Source organism: Neovison vison, chromosome 4, assembly GCF_020171115.1.
Source record: "Neovison vison isolate M4711 chromosome 4, ASM_NN_V1, whole genome shotgun sequence".
Classification (NCBI taxonomy): Eukaryota; Metazoa; Chordata; class Mammalia; order Carnivora; family Mustelidae; genus Neogale; species Neogale vison.
Genome location: NC_058094.1, coordinates 87,480,328 through 87,498,800, shown reverse-complemented (window position 1 = coordinate 87,498,800; position 18,473 = coordinate 87,480,328). Strand labels below are relative to the sequence as shown.

The 18,473-nt window shown below is 39.4% G+C and overlaps 1 protein-coding gene and 2 pseudogenes across 7 annotated transcripts in view; 1 reads left to right on the top strand and 2 right to left on the bottom strand.

Annotated features, from left to right (window-relative positions):
- The window catches only part of SPIDR (scaffold protein involved in DNA repair), a 693,030-nt gene that overhangs the window by 133,500 nt on the left and 541,057 nt on the right, over window positions 1–18,473 (top strand). The gene's annotated exons all lie outside the window — the stretch shown is intronic.
- On the bottom strand, window positions 11,373–12,916 carry LOC122905257 (annotated as a pseudogene).
- Window positions 12,933–15,731, bottom strand: LOC122905256 (annotated as a pseudogene).

The window sequence follows — 18,473 nt, the reverse complement described above, 5'->3', positions numbered from 1 at the left end:
GATATCTTACAGTTTTGATTTGTATTTCTGTGACTATGTTGAGCATCTTTACATATGTCTCTTGGCCATCTGTATGTTTTCTTTAGACTAAACTGTCTATTGAGATTCTCTCTTTCTTTGTTTTTCTGCTAGTGAGTTGTATGAGTTCTTTTTATGTTTTGGATATTAACCCTTATCAGATATAGGATTTGCAAATATATTGTCCCATTCCATAGGTTGCCTTTTCATTTTATGGATTATTTCCTTTCCTGTGCCAAAAATGTTTAGCATGGTATAGTTATACTCATTTATTTTTGCTTTTGTTGCCTTTGCTTTTGCAGTCAGATCCAAAAACCCAGAGGCCACAACCAGTATTGAGGAGTGTACCATCTATGTTTTCTTCTAGTAGTTGTATGGTTTCAGGCCTCACATTCAAGGTTTTAATCCATTTTGAGTTGGTTTTTATGTATAGTGTAAGATCATATCCTAGTTTCATTCTTTTGCATGTGGCTGTCCAGTTTGCCCCACATCATTTATTGAGGGAATGTCTGTTCGTTCCCCATTCTGTAGTCTTTACTTTTTAGTTGTTAATGACCACATATAGGTGAATTTAATTCTGGGTTCTCTGTTCTGGTCTGTTGCTCCATGTGCCTGTTTTTAAGCCAGTTTTTTTTTTTTTTTTTAAATAAAGATTTTATTTATTTATTTGACAGACAGAGATCACAAGTAGGCAGAGAGGCAGGCAGAGAGAGAGAGGGAGAAGCAGGCTCCCTGCCAAAGCAGAGAGCCTGATGTGGGGCTCGATGCCAGGACCCTGGGATCACAACCTGAGCTGAAGGCAGAGGCTTAACCCACTGAGCCACCCAGGTGCCCCATAAGCCAGTTTTGATTAGTATAGTTTTGTAATATAGTATAAAGTCTGGGATAGTGATACCTCCAGCTTTGTTGTCAAGATTGTTTTGGTTTTGGGGCTTTTTAGTGCTTCCATACAAGTTTTAGGAATGTTTTGTTCTATTTCTGTCAAAAGTGACATTGTAAATTTGAGGATTTGTACTGAATCTCTAGATTGCTTTGGGTACTATTAACATTTTAAGAATATTAATTTTTCAATCCATAAGAATAGAGCATCTTTCTATTTATATGTCATTGTTGATTACTTTAATCAGTTTCTTATGGTTTTCGTTGCATAGCTTTTTACCTCCTTGGTTAAATTTATTCATTGGTATTTTCTCATTTTTTTTTTAAGATTTTATTTATTTATTTGACAGAGATCACAAGTAGGCAGAGAGGCAGGCAGAGAGAGAGGAGGAAGCAGGCTCCCTGCTGAGCAGAGAGCCCGATGAGGGCTTGATCCCAGGACCTTGGAATCATGACCCGAGCCGAAAGCAGAGGCTTTAACCAACTGAGCCACCCAGGTGCCCCGGTATTTTCTCATTTTTTCATTATTAATATATAATGTATTATTTGCCCCAGTGGTATAGGTATGTGAATCATCAGGCTTACACATTTCACAGCACTCACCACAGCACATATCCTCCCCAATGTTCATAACCCAGCCACCATATCCCTACCCCCCCACACCCCTGGCAACCCTCAGTTTGTTTCATTAGGTTAAGAGTCTCTTATGGTTTGTCTCCCTCCCTATTATATCTTGTTTCATTTTCTCCCTCCCTCCTTACCTCCATTGACCCGCTACCCTGCCTCTCAAATTCCTCACATCAGAGAGATCATATAATTGTCTTTCTCTGGTCGACTAATTTCACTCAGCATAATACCTTCTCGATCGATCAATGTCATTGCAAATGGCAAGGTTTGTTTCTCTTGATGGCTGCATAATATTCCATTGTGTGTATATATCACATCTTCATTATCCATTCTTCTGTTGATGGACATCTAGGATCTTTCCATGGTTTGACTATTACGGACATTGCTGCTGTAAACATTCGAGTGCATGTGCCCCTTCGGATCCCTGCATTTGTATCTTTAGGGTCAATACCCCATAGTGCGATTGCTGGGTCATAGGGTAGCTCTATTTTCAACCTTTTGAATGTTTTCCAGAGTAGCTGCACAAGCTTGCATTCCCACTAACAGGGGAGGAGGGTTCCCCTTTCTCCGCATCCTCGTCAACATCTGTCGTTTCCTGCCTTGTTAATTTTAACCATTCTGTCTGGTGTGTGGTGGTATCTCACTGTGGTTTTGATTTGTATTTTCCTGATGCTGAGTGATGTTGAGCACTTTCTCATGTGTCTGTTGGCCGTCTGGATGTCGTCTTTGCTGAAATGTCTCTTCGTGTCTTCCACCCACTTCTTTCTTTCTTTCTTTTTTTCTTTGTTTCTTTCTTTTGTTTTTAAGATTTTATTTATTTATTTGAGAGAGAGACAGTAAGAGAGAGCACGACAGGGGAGAAGGTCAGAGGGAGAAGCAGATTCCCTGTGGAACTGGAAGCCCAATGCGGGACTCAATCCTGGGACTCTGGGATCAAGACCTGACCTGAAGACAGTTGCTCAACCAATTGAGCCACACAGGAGTCCTTCTACCCATTTCTAGATTGGATTATTTGTTCCTTGTGTGTTGAGTTTGATAAGTTCTTGATAGACTTTAGATACTAGCCCTTTATCTGATATGTCATGTGCGAATATCTTTTCCCATTCTGTCAGTTGTTTTGGTTTTATTGATTGTTTTGCTGTGCAAAAGCTTTTGAACTTGATGAACTCCCAATAGTTCATTTTTGCCCTTGCTTCCCTTGCCTTTGGCGAAGTTTCCAGGAAGAAGTTGTTGTGGCTGAGGTCAAGGAGGTTGCTGCCTGTGTTCTCCTCAAGGATTGATGGATTCCTGTCTCACATTTGAGGTCTTTTATCCATTTTGAGTCTGTTTTTGTGTGTGGTGTAAGGAAGTGGTCCAGTTTCATTCTTCTGCATGTGGCTGTCCAGTTTTCCCAACACCGTTTGTTAAAGAGACTGTCTTTTACGATTAGACATTCTTTCCTGCTTTGTCAAAGATGAGTTGACCATAGGGTTGAGGGTCCATTTCTGGGCTCTCTAGTCTGTTCCATTGTTTTGTGTGTCTGTTTTTGGGCCAGTACCTACTACCTTGATGATTACAGCTTTGTAATAGAGCTTGAAGTCTGGAATTGTGATGCAGCCAGCTTTGGTTTTCTTTTTCAACATTCCTCTGGCTATTCGGGTTTTTTTCTGGTTCCATATAAATTTTGGGATTATTTGTTCCATTTCTTAGAAAAGAGTTGATGGTTATTTTGATAGGGATTACGTTAAATGTATAGATTGCTTTAGGTAGCATAGACATTTTCACATTATTTGTTCTTCCGGTCCAACGGCATGGAACGTTTTTCCATTCTTTTGCATCTTCCTCAGTTTCTTTCATGAGTACGTTATAGTTCTCTGAGTACAGATTCTTTGCCTCTTTGGTTAGGTTTATTCCTAGGTATCTTATGGTTTTGGGTGGAATTGTAAATGGGATAAAATCCTTAATTTCTCTTTCTTCTGTCTTGCTGTTGGTATATAGAAATGCAACTGATTTCTGTGCATTGATTTTATATCCTGACACTTCACTGAATTCCTGTATGAGTTCTGGCAGTTTTGGAGTGGATTCTTCTGGGTTTTCCGCATAAAGTATCATATCATCTGCAAAGAGTGAGAGTCTGACTTGTTTTTTGCCGATTCAGATGCCTTTTATTTCTTTTTGTTGTCCGATTACCAAGGCTAGGACTTCTCGTACTATGTTGAATAGCAGTGGAGATAGTGAACATCCCTACCCTGTTCCTGACCGTAGCAGAAAAGCTCTCAGTTTTCCCTGTTGAGAATGATACTTGCTGTGGGTTTTTCATAGATGCCTTTGATGATATTGAGCTGTGTACCCTCTATGCCTACACTGTGAAGAGTTTTGATCAAGAAAGGATGCTGTACTTTGTCAAATGCTTTTTTTAAGCATCTGTTGAGAGTATCATATGGTTCTCGTTCTCTCTTTTGTTAAGGTATTGCATCACATTGATTGATTTGCGGATCTTGAATCAACCTTGGAGCCGTGGAATAAATCCCACTTGGTCGTGGTGAATAATCCTGTTAATGTACTGTTGGATCCAATGGCTAGTATTTTGCTGAGAGTTTTTGCATCCGTGTTCATTAAGGATTTTGTTCTGTAATTCTCCTTTTTGTCTGTTTTTTGGGATCAAAGTAATGCTGGTCTCATCAGATGAGTTGTGAAGTTTTCCTTCCATTTCTATTTTTGGAATAGTTTCAGGAGAATAGGTATCAATTCTTCTTTAAATGTTTGGTAGAATTCCCCTGGGAAGCCATCTGGCCCTGGGCTCTTATTTGTTGGGAGACTTTTTTGATGAGTGTTTCACTCTCCTTACAGGTTATGGGTCTGTTCAGGTTTTCTATTTCTTCCTGGTTCAGTTTTGGTAGTTTATTTGTCTCTGGGAATGCATCCATTTCTTCCAGATTGTCAAATTTGCTGGCGTATAGTTGCTCATACTGTGTTCTTATAATTGTTTGTGTTTCTTTGGTGTTGGTTGTGATCGCTCCTCTTTCACTCATGATTTTATTAATTTGGGTCCTTTCTCTTTCCTTTTTGATAAGTCTGGCCATGGGTTTATCCATCTTATTGATTCTTTCAAAGAACCAGCTCCTAGTTTCATTGGTTTGTTCTCCGGTTCTTTTGGTTTCTATTTCTCTGATTTCTGCTCTCATCTTTATTATTTCTCTTCTCCTGCTGGGTTTAAGACTTTCTTTGCTGTTCTTTCTCCAGCTCATTTAGGTGTAGGGTTAGGTTGTGTACTCGAGCCCTTGTTTCTTGAGAAAGGCTTGTATTACTATATACTTTCCTCATAGAACCGCCTTTGTGGTGTCCCAAAGATTTTGAACATTAGTGTTTTCATTTTGATTTGTTTCCATGAATTTTTTAAATTCTTCTTTAATTTCCCGGTTGACCCGTTCATTCGTTAGTAGGATGCTCTTTAGCCTCCATGGATTTGAGTTCTTCCCAACTTTCCTCTTGTGATTGAGTTCTTGCTTCAGACCTTTGTGGTCTGAAAATATGCAGGGAATGTTCCCAATCTTTTGGTACCGATTGAGACCTGATTTGTGACCCGGGATGTGATCTATTCTGGAGAATGTTCCAGGTGCACTAGAGAAGAACGTGTATTCTGTTGCTTTAGGATGGAATGTTCTAAATAGATCTGTGATGTCCATCTGGTCCACTGTGTCATTTAAAGCCTTTATTTCCTTGTTGATCTTTGCTTAGATGATCTGTCCATTTCAGAAAGGGGGGGGCGTCTTAAAGTCCCCTACTATTATTTTATCATTGTTCATATGTTTCTTTAATTTTGTTATTAATTGGTTTATATAATTGGCTGCTCCCATGTTAGGGGCATAGATATATATATTTTTTCCAATTTATTTATTTTCAGAAAAACAGTATTCATTATTTTTTCACCACACCCAGTGCTCCATGCAAGCTGTGCCCTCTATAATACCCACCACCTGGTACCCCAACCTCCCACCCCCCCGCTACTTCAAACCCCTCAGATTGTTTTTCAGAGTCCATAGTCTCTCATGGTTCACCTCCCCTTCCAATTTACCCAAAAGCACATACCCTCCTCAATGTCCATAACCCTACCCCCCTTCTCCCAACCCCCCTCCCCCCAGCAACCCACAGTTTGTTTCGTGAGATTAAGAGTCACTTATGGTTTGTCTCCCTCCCTATCCCGTCTTGTTTCATGGATTCTTCTCCTACCCACTTAAGCCCCCGTGTTGCATTACCACTTCCTCATATCAGGGAGATCATATGGTAGTTGTCTTTCTCCGCTTGACTTATTTCGCTAAGCATGATACGCTCTAGTTCCATCCATGTTGTCGCAAATGGCAAGATTTCGTTTCTCTTGATGGCTGCATAGTATTCCATTGTGTATATGTACCACATCTTCTTTATCCATTCATCTGTTGATGGGCATAGATATTTAAAATTGGTAGATCTTCTTGTTAGACCCTTTAAGTACGATACAGTTTCTTTCCTTGTCTCTTATTATACTCTTTGGCTTAATATCTAATTTATCTGTTGTAAGGATAGCCACCCCAGCTTTCTTTTGATGTCTGTTAGCATGGTACGTTGTTTAGCACCCCTTCACTTTAAATCCGGAGGTGTCTTTAGGTCTAAAATGAATTTCTTATAGACCGCATATTGATAGGTCTTGTTTTTTTTATCCATTGTGATACCCTGTGTCTTTTGATTGGGGGCATTTAGCCCATTTCCTTTCAGGATAACTATTAAAAGGTATGAATTTAGTGCCATTGTATTGCTTGTAAGGTGACTGTTACTGTATATTGCCTCTGTTCCTTTCTAGTCTATGTCGTGGTTAGGCCCTCTCTTTGCTTAGAATTGAATGTTTCCTGTGGGGCTGGTTTGGTGTTTGCAAATTATTTTAGTTTTTGTTTGTTCTGGAAGCTTTATCTCTCCATCTGTTTTCAATGACAGCCAGGGTGGATATAGTATTCTTGGCTGCATATTTTTCTCATTTAGTTCTCATAATATATCATGGCAGTTCTTCCTGGCCTGCCAGGTCTCTGTGGATAAGTCTGCTGCCAATCTATTATTTCTGCCATTATATGTTACAGACTTCTTGTCCCAAGCTGCTTTCAGGATTTTCTCTTCGTCACTTGTTGTTTTACTATTTGATGATGGGCTGTTGACCTATTTTTATTGATTTTGTGTAGGGTCCTCTGTGCCTCCTGAATTTTGATGCTTGTTTCCTTACCCAGTTATGGAAATTCTCTGCTATAATTTGTTCCTCTCTCTGTTTCTTCTTCTTTTGGGATCCCAATTATTCTAATAGTGTTTTGTCTTATAGTATCTCTTCTCTCTGAGATTTTCCTCCCCCAGTCCTGTAATTTTTTATCTCTTTTCTTAGCTTCTTTATTCTCCATCATTTGGTCTCTTCTATGTCACGAATTCTATCCTGCTTCATTTATCTTAGCAGTAATTGCCTCCATTTTAATTGCACTTCATTAATAGCTCTTTTTTTTTCCCCTCAGCTTGGTTAGATTTTAGTTCTTTATTTCTCCAGAAAGGAATTTTATTTCTCCAGAAAGTGTTTCTCTAATATCTTCCATGCCTTTTTTACGCCCAGGTAGCATCTTGAGAATCATCATTCGGGCCTCTACTTCTGACATATTACCAATGTCTGTATTCATTAGGTTCCTAGACATGGTTACTGCCTGTTGTTTTTTTTATTTTGTGGTGAATTTTTCCCGCCTTGTCGTTTTATCCAGTTAAGAATATATGAACGAGGGAGTAAAATACTAAAAGTGTGGCAAAGACCCAACAAAAATGTATGCCAACCAAAATGGTGGGGGGAGAACAAAATAAAAGTAAAAAATTTAAAAAATAACTAAGAAACATATATAGATATAGTAGACTGATGAATAGAACAGAGCCATCCACTTGACTTTGGGTATATTCTGGTCTCTTATACGAAATTACCTCCCTAAATTTTAAAGAAAGATAAACTTACATATATATACAAAAATTACAGCAAACACGATGAAGGGATGGAATATGACTGCAAAGACGAAAATTAAAAAAAATACTCCCAGGAAAGGACAATTCCTTTAAATTGGTTGGAAAAGGAAAGGAATAGGAAAAAAAAAAAGAGAGAGAGAGAGAGAAGAATGTGTTCAGGCCGGAGACTAGAATTAAGCCGTGTACTAGATATAGGTTATATTTTGATCTGTTAGAAGAAATTGTATTACTAAAATTTTAAAGAAAAAATCCTATATATGTACAAAAAATAAGTTTAAATACAATGAATGGATAAAATATGACTAACAATTAATTTTTAAAAGGATTCTTTTTAGAAAATTATTTTTAAGATAAAGTAGTTAAGAAACGTTAAAAAAAGAAAGAGGAAGAGTTTAAGAAATAGAATAAGAAAAAAAATTTTTTTTAAATTTGACTTTGGAAGACTAAAGGATTATGGGGAAAAAGCCATGGATTCTATGCATTGCTTTCCTTCAGCTCTGGAGTTGTGCTGTTCTCCTTGATCGGGGAGCTTGGTCTTGGCTGGATGTTCTTTCTGATCTTCTGGGGCAGGGGCCTGTTGTAGGGAGTATCATATGTCTTTGCCTGAGGTGGAATTGCACTGCCCTTACCAGGGCCCGGGCTAAGTAATCTCCTCATGTTCACTCTCAGTAGTTTTGTTCCCTGAATACTTTCCGTAGAGCTCTGGAGGAAAGGATTGAAAATGTCAGCCTCCAAATCTTTGGCCTGGAGGAGCCAAGAGGTCAGGTCCCCTGTACTCAGTGCACCCTCAGATAAAAGCAGTCAATAACTCCTATCTCCCCGACTCCATACGTGCTCTGTGCTCACCTGGCCTGTGACTGAGCATTTCTGTCTCTGACGTACAGCTCCATTTGGACTTTCCAAACCCAGTAGATTTCTGCCACGCGTTCCTGCGCCAGTCCTCCTGGAGGAGGAAGGAGGGGGTCTCTGGTCTGCCACTTGTGGGGTCACCGCTTGAAGAGCAGTGGCCCGACTGTGACTTGGGTCTCTGTTTAAGGTAATCCCGAGCTCAGAGCACACTCCTTGACTCTATCTCTGTAGCTGGCTTCCCTCTTCTGATACTTGGGAGCTCTGCCACACTCAGGCACCCCGGTCCTTCTCTGATCCTGTAGGTCTTGAAGCCACACTGTCCCCTCGAAGGCTCCCTCTGGAGCGACGTCCCTCAGTGGAGCAGACTTCTAAAAGATCCAATTTTGTGCTCCGCTGCTGTCTCACTTGGCGGGAGTCGGCCCCTTCCCCCGTGGTCTATCTTCCCATCACTTCGGATTCACTTTGTATCTCCTACCTTCCGGAAAATTGTTGATTTTCTGTTCCTAGAATTCCTCGTATTCTTGTCTTCTATCTCCTGTTGAGTTTGTAGGTGTTTAGAATGGTTTGATAACTATCTAGCTTAACTCCGGGATCTGATGATATTTCAGTCTCTTAGTCCTCTGCCATCTTGCTTCCTCCCCTATTGGTATTTTATTCTTGTTATGTAATTGTAAATATGATTGTTTTCTTAATTTATCTTTTTACTACTTTGTTGTTAGTGTATAGAAATACAAACTGCTGTATAATCTGTGTTCTGCAACTTTATGGAATTTATTCTGTAGTTTTTTTGGTGGTGTCTTTAGGGTTTTCTATATATAATATCATGTCATCTGCAAATATTAACAGTTTTACTTCTCCTTTCTAATTTGGATGCCTAATGTTTCTTTTCTATGCCTAATTTTTCTGGTACGACTTCCATACTATGTTGAATAAAATGGTGTTAGTGGGGTATCTTTGTCTTGTTGCTGATCTTAGACAAGAAGCCTGCAACTTTTCAATTTTGAGTATGATATTAGCAGGGTTTTGTTATATATGGCCTTTATTATGTTAAGTTACAGACCATCTTTATCTGCTTTGTTGAATGCTTTTATCATAAATGGATGTTGAATTCTGTCATGCACTTTCTACATCTTTTGAGATGATCATATGATTTTTATGTTTTATTTTGTTTATGTGCTGTATCATATTGATTGATGTGCAGATGTTGAACCACCTTGCATCCCTGGAATAATACCCACTTGATCGTGTCGTGTTTGAGCCTTTTAATGTGTTGTTGAATCTGGTTTGCTAATATTTTATTGAGAATTTTTGCATCTGTGTTCATCATGGCTGTCTTTCTTATGGTGTCCTTGTGTGGTGCTAGAATCCGGGTAGTGCTGATTGCATAAAATGAGTTCAAAAGTATACCCATCACTTTTATTTTTTGAAAGAGTTTGAGAAAGATTGCCATTAATTTTCTTTAAATGTTTGGTAGAATTTACTGGTGAAGGCACGTGGTCTTGCAGTTTTTTGTTTATTGGGAAATTTTTGATTACTGATTCAATCTTTTTTAGTAATTCATCTGTTAAAATTTTTTTTCTTTATGATTCAGTCTCAGAAGACTGAATTTCTAGGAATTTATTCATTTCTTACATTTTTTAAAAATTTGTGGCTTATAATAGTATTTTGTGATTCTTTGTATTTAGTTGTAATTTCTGATTATCAGTTCTCTCTCTCTCTCTTTCTCTTTTTTTCTTTTTTTGTGATCCCTGGTAAAAGTTTGCCAGTTTTATGTATCTTTTCACAGAGGCAACTCTTAGTTTCATTGATCTTATTTATTATCTTTCTGGTCTCTTTGATTTATTTCTACTCTGTTATTTCCTTTTTCTACTAACTTTGGACTTCACTTGTTCTTTTTTTAGTGTAATGTTATGATGTTTATTTAAGATTGTTCTCCTTTCTTGAAGTAAGGATTTATCTCCTGAACTCTCTTTGAATTGCTTTTGCTGTATCCCATAAATTTTGATACATTGTATTTCCATTTTCATTTGTCTCAAGGTACCTTTTTATTTGTCATTGATTTCATTGATCCCTTGGTTGTTCAGTAGCATGTTGTTTTATCTTCATATATTTGTGAATTTTCTGGTTTTCTTCTTGTAATTGAGTTTTAGTTTCATCCTATTATATTTGGAAACTATGGTTGATATGATTTCAGTCTTCTTAAATTTAGCAGTACTTATTTTGTGGACTAACATATGGTCTGTTCTGAAGAGTGTTCCATGTGCACTTGAAAAGAATATGTATTCTGCTTTTGGATGGAATGCTGTTCAATTCATCTACAAAACATGTTGTGTAAGTCTGATGTTTTCTTATTGATGTTCTGTCTGGATGATCTATCTGTTATGAAAGTAGGATATGAAAATTACTATCTGTTGTTGTATTGTTGTGTTTTGTTCTTTAGGTCTGTTAATGTTTGCTTTACATATTTATGTGTTCCTAGTTTGGGTGCATAAATATTTATAAATGTTATATCTCTTTGTGGATTGATCCCTTCCTCATTATGTAATGCCTTATTTGTTTGTTTTTAATTATAGTCTTTGCTTTAAAGTCTGTTTTGTCTAAGGATAATTATTCCAGCTTACTTTTTGTTTACATTTATATAGGATATCTTTTTCATTCCTTCACTTTTAGTCAGTGTGTGTCCTTAAATCTGAAATCTGGAATGAGTCTTTTGTAAGCAATATATAAAGGTCTTTTTTTTTTTTCTTCAAAACCCACTTAGCCACTTGTCTTTTGACTGTAGAATTTAGTCCATTTATACTTAAAGTAATAATGGTGGTTATGTACTTATTGTCATCTTAATTGTTTTCTGGCTGTTTTGTAGTTCCTTTCTGTTTCTTCTCTTGGTTGCTTCCTTCGTGGTTTGAACATTTTGTTAGTGATGTGCTTAGATTCCTTTCTCACAATCTTCTCCCCCCAACCTTTTTTTTAAATAGGCCTTAATTCACTTAACTTTTCTTGTATAAAATCTATGTGGTGGCCATAGCTGGAGCCTAGGTCCTCTGCATGGAGATTCCTGTTGTGGGTCTTCACAATATGGTTAGTGAATTCCTGATAGGGACACTTGGTGAACACAGACAGTCTCTTTCCAGAGGTCAGGGTAAGATACCTATAGATATTGGAAATGGCATCAAAAGTAGCCATGGTGAAGTTGCCTGGGATGGCAGTGCAGTCCCTTGCTGAGGCTTAGCAGTCATCAATACTGGCCATCATCAGTAGCTTCTTGGGTACTGGCTGAGACAATACCAGTGCCTCTGGGAGCAGGGATGTGGCATACCAGCCCAGAGCTTCAGGGGCCAGTCACCTTGCATGGGACAGTTTGAGGGTTACTTGTTCCTCCAGTGGCCTTGCCAAATGGGGATAATGGAAAGCTTGACCACGGGATGCCTGGGTGGCTCAGTTGGTTAAATGACTGGTTTTGGCTCAGGTCATGTTCCCAGGGTTCTGGGATTGAGCCCCATATCTGGCTCCTCACTCAGCAGGGAGTTTTTCTCTCTAACTGCTAGTCTGCCTGCTTGTGCTCTCTCTCTGTCAAATAAGTAAATAAAAATTCTTTTAAAAAAAAGGCTTGGCTAGGTTGATGGCCCCACGGATGGCAGTGGCTACTTCGTTGGAGTATTTAACATTCAGACTGATGTCAGCAAATGCCTTGAACCTGGCCTGCTGATGAGCATGCATCTGCTTTTGCATAGGCATAGTCTCCAAAACCTCATCCTTGAGGAGGGATGTCCCTAGGAAGTAGTCAATGATCTCAGATTCCTTGATAGGCAGGGAGAAGAGATAGATCTCTTCCAGGGACTTGATCTTCATGACTGTGACCAGGTGGCACAGCATGGTGATGGGGATCCACTCCTTGGCCTTGCCTCTTTGAACTCTGTGGCCTTGGCCCTAGACCTAAAGCCTCCATGGAAGCCACCATGGCCTCCCATTCCAGAGCTCCTGGGCCCTCCCATAACACCAACATCATCTGCCATTTCTTTTCTTGGAAAAGAATCTCCTTCTCACCATCTTTTGGGAATCTACCATAGATTTTTGCTTGGTGGGTCCCGTGAGGTTTAGTATAACAACCTTTATTTATAATTGTATTTTAAGTTGATAAGTTGAACACATTCTGAACTCCTTTTTACTCCCCTCACCCCATGTTTTATGGTTTTGACATCACATTTTACATACTTTTAGCTTGTGTATCCCTTAACTAATTATTGTAGTTATACTTATTTTTACTAGTTTTTTAACTTTTATGGTAGCTTTATAAGTGACTAGTCCGCCATTTGTACTGAGTGTTTACCTTTACTAATGAGATTTGTACTTTCATATATATTTTTTTAATATTTATCAAAATAGTTTTCTTTTAAAATGCCCCCACTGCTGCATTCCCATTGGCTGGCTCTCCAACATCTCCCTCCCCAGCCTGGACAGAACTGGAGGGATCCTGAGTTGTTCAGGTGTCCCCTTGAGTCTTTCCTACCCAGGACATCTTGGAAAACAGGGGGGAGAGTGCCCTGAGGTCCATAGTGGGTTCTTCCTGTCTATTCCAGGTTTAGGATATAGTTGATGCTTTGCACCAGGCCAATGATGTCAGACTGCCAAATACCGAAGCCAGTCTAGCAGTTGCCTCTACATGAGTGAGGCCTCTCCCAGGGATTGCTGAGCATTCTCTTGAGGTTCATCTTCTGTCTGCAGAACTCATGGAATACGTGATGGCAAGACAGCTTATATATGCTGTGTATGTTCTTGATGATGCCCTCTTCACTGACATCCACAAAGATCTGCTGCCCAAACATGGCACACACACTGTCTGAGAGATGTTTGGTAGGCATGCCTGACATTGTAGAACCCCATGGTAGATGCCATGTAGTTTGCACACATTTCTACAAAGTCTTGTTCAAGAACAACATAGCAGAGGCCATAGAAGGTAAGAGAAATAGCAAAGTCCTTGGCATCTTCTGGTTTGATCTTAATAACAGAGACCAGAAAGGGTAACCATGACAGCCATATAGCCAACAATGCCAGTGGCATAGCTTATTTTATAAATCAGCAAGAACTACTTACTTATAAACCAGCCTTGGGGTGTCTGTACTGTTGGTGAAGATGGCAGTGGTCTTAGAAGTGGAGGTTGGAGAAGGTACTGTTAGAGAATGGGAGCTGGATGAGGTTGATATGTCAGACCTTTCCCAAGAGGAGCAGTGGAGGGTTGAGCACCATAGCCATGAAGCCATGCACATTGAAATGGTCCTCATTCTTATGGCTACTTTGGTGATGGCTCAGCTGTTCTTGGTGCAGGGGAAACGGAATACCACTCCTACGATATGGTGACCCTGTTTCGAGTATGGGTTTTTCCCCTCTATTTCACAGGGAAGCTGCACTGGTGGAGGTTCCTAGTGATCTGGATCTTGTTCTCTGCTGACACAGCTTTTATCACTGTCTGATCTATCTGAAAACCACTAATACAGATAATTCCAAGTTTGGTTTCCTATGTTTTCTTGTTATGAATTTGCACTTTTTATTTTCAGCCTAAAAAGTTCCTTTAACATTTCTTGTAATGCTGTTTTAGATTAACTCGTAGGTTTTCTTTGTCCAGAAAACTCTTTATTTTTCCTTCAATTCTGAATGATGATTTTGCTGGGTGTATTTTGGATGAAAGTTTATTTCCTTTCAGCACTTTGTGCCACTCCTTTCTGCCTGAAAAGCTTCTACTGAAAATCTTCTGTAGCCTTTTTTTTTTTTTAATACTTGTTATAGTTTTTAATTGCTGCTTTTGAGATTCTCTCCTTGTCTTTAACTTTTGACATTTCAATTAGGAAGCGTCTTCCTGTGAGTCTCCAGGTTCATCTTAATTGGAACTTTTTGGAATAGGATGTCTGTTTTCTTCTCTGCGTTAGGGAAATTTCCAGCCATTTCATTAATTTCCTCAGATAAATTTTCTACCCCTTTCTCTCTCCATCTTCTGTAACAGAAATAGTATGGATGTTAAGTCTGTTTGATGTTTCCAGTTAGTCCCTTAGGCTACCTTTGGTTTTTTTTGTGTGTGTTTTTTTGTTTTTTGTTTTTTGTTTTCTATTCTTTTTTTTTTTTTTCCTGCTCTGATTGGGTGATCTCCAGTGCCCTGTTTTGAGTTCACTGATGATTCTGCTTCATCCAGTCTGCTTTTGAACCCCTTTAGTGTATTTTTTGGTTCAATTATTGCTTTCTTCAGCTCTATGACTTTCATTTGGTGCTTTCTTATATTTTCTCTTTTTTTTAAACTATTCTTCTGAATTCGGAAAGCATCTTTATAATCATTACTTTGAATTTTTCATCAGGTAAATTATGTATATCTCTGTTTCATTCAGGTTTTTTTTTGGTGGGGGGAGTTTTATTTATTTATTTATTTTTAATTTGGAACACATTCCTGTTTCTTCATTTTTCTTGACTCTTTGTGTTTGTTTCTATGTATTAAATGAAGCTGTCACCTCTCCCAGTCTTGGAGGAATGTTTCTTGTAGGAAATGAGCTTTGACATTCAAACTCTCCCTAGTTCTTGGTTGTCTCTTGGTCCTTTATGATTTTCCAAGCAGCCTAATTTATTTGTAATAGCTCTAGTCATTGAGGGTGTGCCCAAGGGGCATGTATCAGTGTCCCAGAGGAGAATATCTTAGCTAACACCTAAACCAAGCAGATTGGAAGCCAGATCTTTAGACAGCAGCTTTTAAAATGCACGCGTGCGCACGCGCGCACACACACACACACACAGTTTTGTGGGACCACAAGCTTAAGGCTTGCTGGCTACCAAAGCATGAGTTCTGAAGCTGTGCTCTGACCAGCAGTTTCAAAAATCAGTACTCCAGACTAGTGTATAAGCTGCTTTCTGGGACATACTGACAAACTATAGTGAGGGAGAGGAAGGGCACAATGATGGCGTCCCTCTACCTTTGTTCTGTGTGAGTACCTCCATAGCCTCTAAGATATGTGCCAAACCTGAAGCCTATTCATCAATCTGAAGCACCAGGAGAAACAAATTGATCTCCTTCAAAAGAGAGATGGGGTGAGGGGTTGGGACAGGGCGGAGGTGGGGGAGGAATGTGTGTTTTATCTGTTGTTTGTTCAGTGCCCTGGGGGTGGCACCCTACCAAGAACTGTCCCTCCAATTGTTAAAGTCCTTTGGAAGCCAGGAATACAGGTCCCCCTGGCCAGAGCCAGAGCCGACCAGAGCCAAGTACCCTGTGTGGCAGCCACAAACACCAGGATACAAGATATAGAAAGTGGGATAATAAGAACATGCAAGAGCTCCCTTCCAAGAGACTGGTGCTCTGGATTGCAGCTGAGGATGAACATGAACATAGCACCCATCTTCTGAGAGCTCTGGTCAGCTTTACAATTGGCCCTTAGATGTAGGTTTAATTAGCAGCCTGTTCCTGAGGCTGTAGCTATGATGCTGTGCTTGTAGGCCTCTTTCACAGATGGAGTGAGCTTCTGGGTCTTTTGCCTCTTGCTGTGCCCTGAGAGTGGTAGCTGTTTAAGAACTCTTTCACCATTGGTGACAGTCTTAAGAGACCTGTGAGCATAAACCCCGCTGGCCACTAGAGCCATGTGATGTAGACATGGTCCCTGGTAGCAGCTGTAAAAATCAAGGTGCCAGACAAGGGTATAAGCTTCTTTCTGAGAGATACTAGTACGCTAGAGCAAGGCACAATGCAGAGATTGTACCCAATGGCCTCTGTTTTCCTGAAAGCATGTCTGTAGGCACCTAGATGTGTGCTAGACCAGAAAATACCCCTCAAGGCAAATTTCTTGGACAAGCAAATAGGCTACTTTCTCAGAAAGATTAGGGGTGTGTTTCACTCCGCTATGTGTGCAGAGCCCTGGGTGTGGTATTCTGCCAAGAACTGTGTCCAATTGTAGAGTACTTAGGGATCCAAGAAAACCGGCTTCCTTGGCCACCAGAGCCAGACTATCAAGCTGTAATTGCAAAACCTGGGGCACCAGATATGTGTAAAATCTCCCATTCGAGAGAGTAGTGCTGCGGAATATGGCCGAGTGAGCACGCAAAGATGGTACCTACCCTCTAAGGAAAAAGAAAAATGGTGCCTGCTGACTAGCAACACAGAGGGAGAGCACAAAAGTGATTTGTACCGGTTGGAGGATAAAGAGGATATCCACCGTGAACAAAAAAGTCTAATGTTTAAAAAATGAATAAACAACAATAACAACAAAATGGTCAGGGGGTACCTAATAGCTTTAGTAAGTTAGAGGGAGAACTTAATGGCACCCAGCAGCACCTCCTTCCCCTGAGAGTATCCGAGAGGCTGGGGCCTCTCAGTTGACACTCTAAGATTAGCACATGTATTTCTTTGATGTAGAGTCTGGGTGCTTTTCAAACAGCTCTTTCTGGGCTGGGCTGTAGGATGAGTGAGTTTGAGCATGATTGCTTTTTAAGAGATGTTTCTCAGTTTGGTATAGCTCTATGGGTCTTGTGGATTCAAGGCCAATTGGCTTTCAAAGCCACATGTTTTGAGTATAATCTCTTAGGTGCAGATCTGATGTGGGATACAAACCTTTGGCTCTGCAAGGAGAGGCTCTGGGTTTGTTAGTTCCCTCCCATTTGAGGTTTACTGCACCTCAGGTTTATGGCAGGACTGTGTCACTGGCTCTCCCACCCACCTTGATGTGGATAAGTTGGTATCTTAGCAGACCTTTTCTCTTTAGGTAGAAATTGACATGCTGATTAAGAAATTCATATGGAAATATGAAGGACCTAGGTTTTATAGAGCAGTGTTGAAGAATTACTTCACTAACTTATACTACCTGTTTTACTCTAATGCTACAGCAATCAAGATTGTGGTAGTGGATAAAGATATACAGGTAGATGGAACAAAATAAGAGTTGAGAAATTATTATTTTTTAATGTTATTTTAAAAAAGATTTTATTTATTTATTTGACAGAGAGAGAGAGATCACAAGTAGGCAGAGAGGCAGGAAGAGAGAGTGGGGGAAGCAGGCTCCCTGCTGAGCAGAAAGCCTGATGTGGGGCTGGATCGCAGGACCCTGAGACCATGAACTGAGCCAAGGGCAGAGGCTTAACTCACTGAGCCACCCAGGTGCCCTGAGAAATTATTTTTGACAAAGAAAACAATCCAGTGGGGGAAACAAAGGTTTATAAACAAATAGTGCTGGAATGATTAGATACTCCTATAGATAAAAAAAAAAAATCACCTTGACTCTATCTCACATACACAAAACTTAAGATGGATCATAGATCTAAAGGTAAAAGTGGATTGTGGATCAAAAGGTAAATTGGAAGGGGAGGTGAACCATGAGAGACTATGGACTCTGAAAAACAATCTGAGGGGTTTGAAGTGGCGGGGGGGTGGGAGGTTGGGGTACCAGGTGGTGGGTATTATAGAGGGCACAGCTTGCATGGAGCACTGGGTGTGGTGAAAAAATAATGAATACTGTTTTTCTGAAAATAAATAAATTGAAAAATAAAAAATAAAAAAAAGGTAAAAGCTGGAAAGTTTCTAGAAGAAAAAGTAGAAAATAGGCTAAGCTTTCTTTAGTAGGCTACAAAAAACAACAAATTTAAAATTACTGTAAATTAAAATTAATCACAATAAAAAATTACCTCCATTAAGGGAGAAAATAGCAGCAAAACATTTATCTGTCAAGGACTTGTATCCAGATTTTATAGAGAACCCCTAAAACGAGAAAAGGACATTTTGATTAGTTGGAGAAATATTACAAGAGCTATTTCATACATAATGCTGTATGCGTAGTCTGTGAGCATATTGGACTTTAATGTGTGAATTTGGGGGGAACATTTCAGCCTATAATAGTAAAATTTTTAAATTATTATTTTTTGTTTTATTTAAATTTTAATTAACATACATTGTAATATTAGTTTTAGATATATGATATAATGTTTCAGCACTTATATATAACACCCAGTGCTCATCACATCAGGTGCACTTCATACTTCCCATCACCAATTTAACCCGTCACCCCAACCATCTCCTTTCTGAAAATCAGTTTGTTCTCTGAATTAAGAGTCTGTTTCTTGGATTCTCTCTCTCTCTTTTTCCCTTTGCTTGTTTG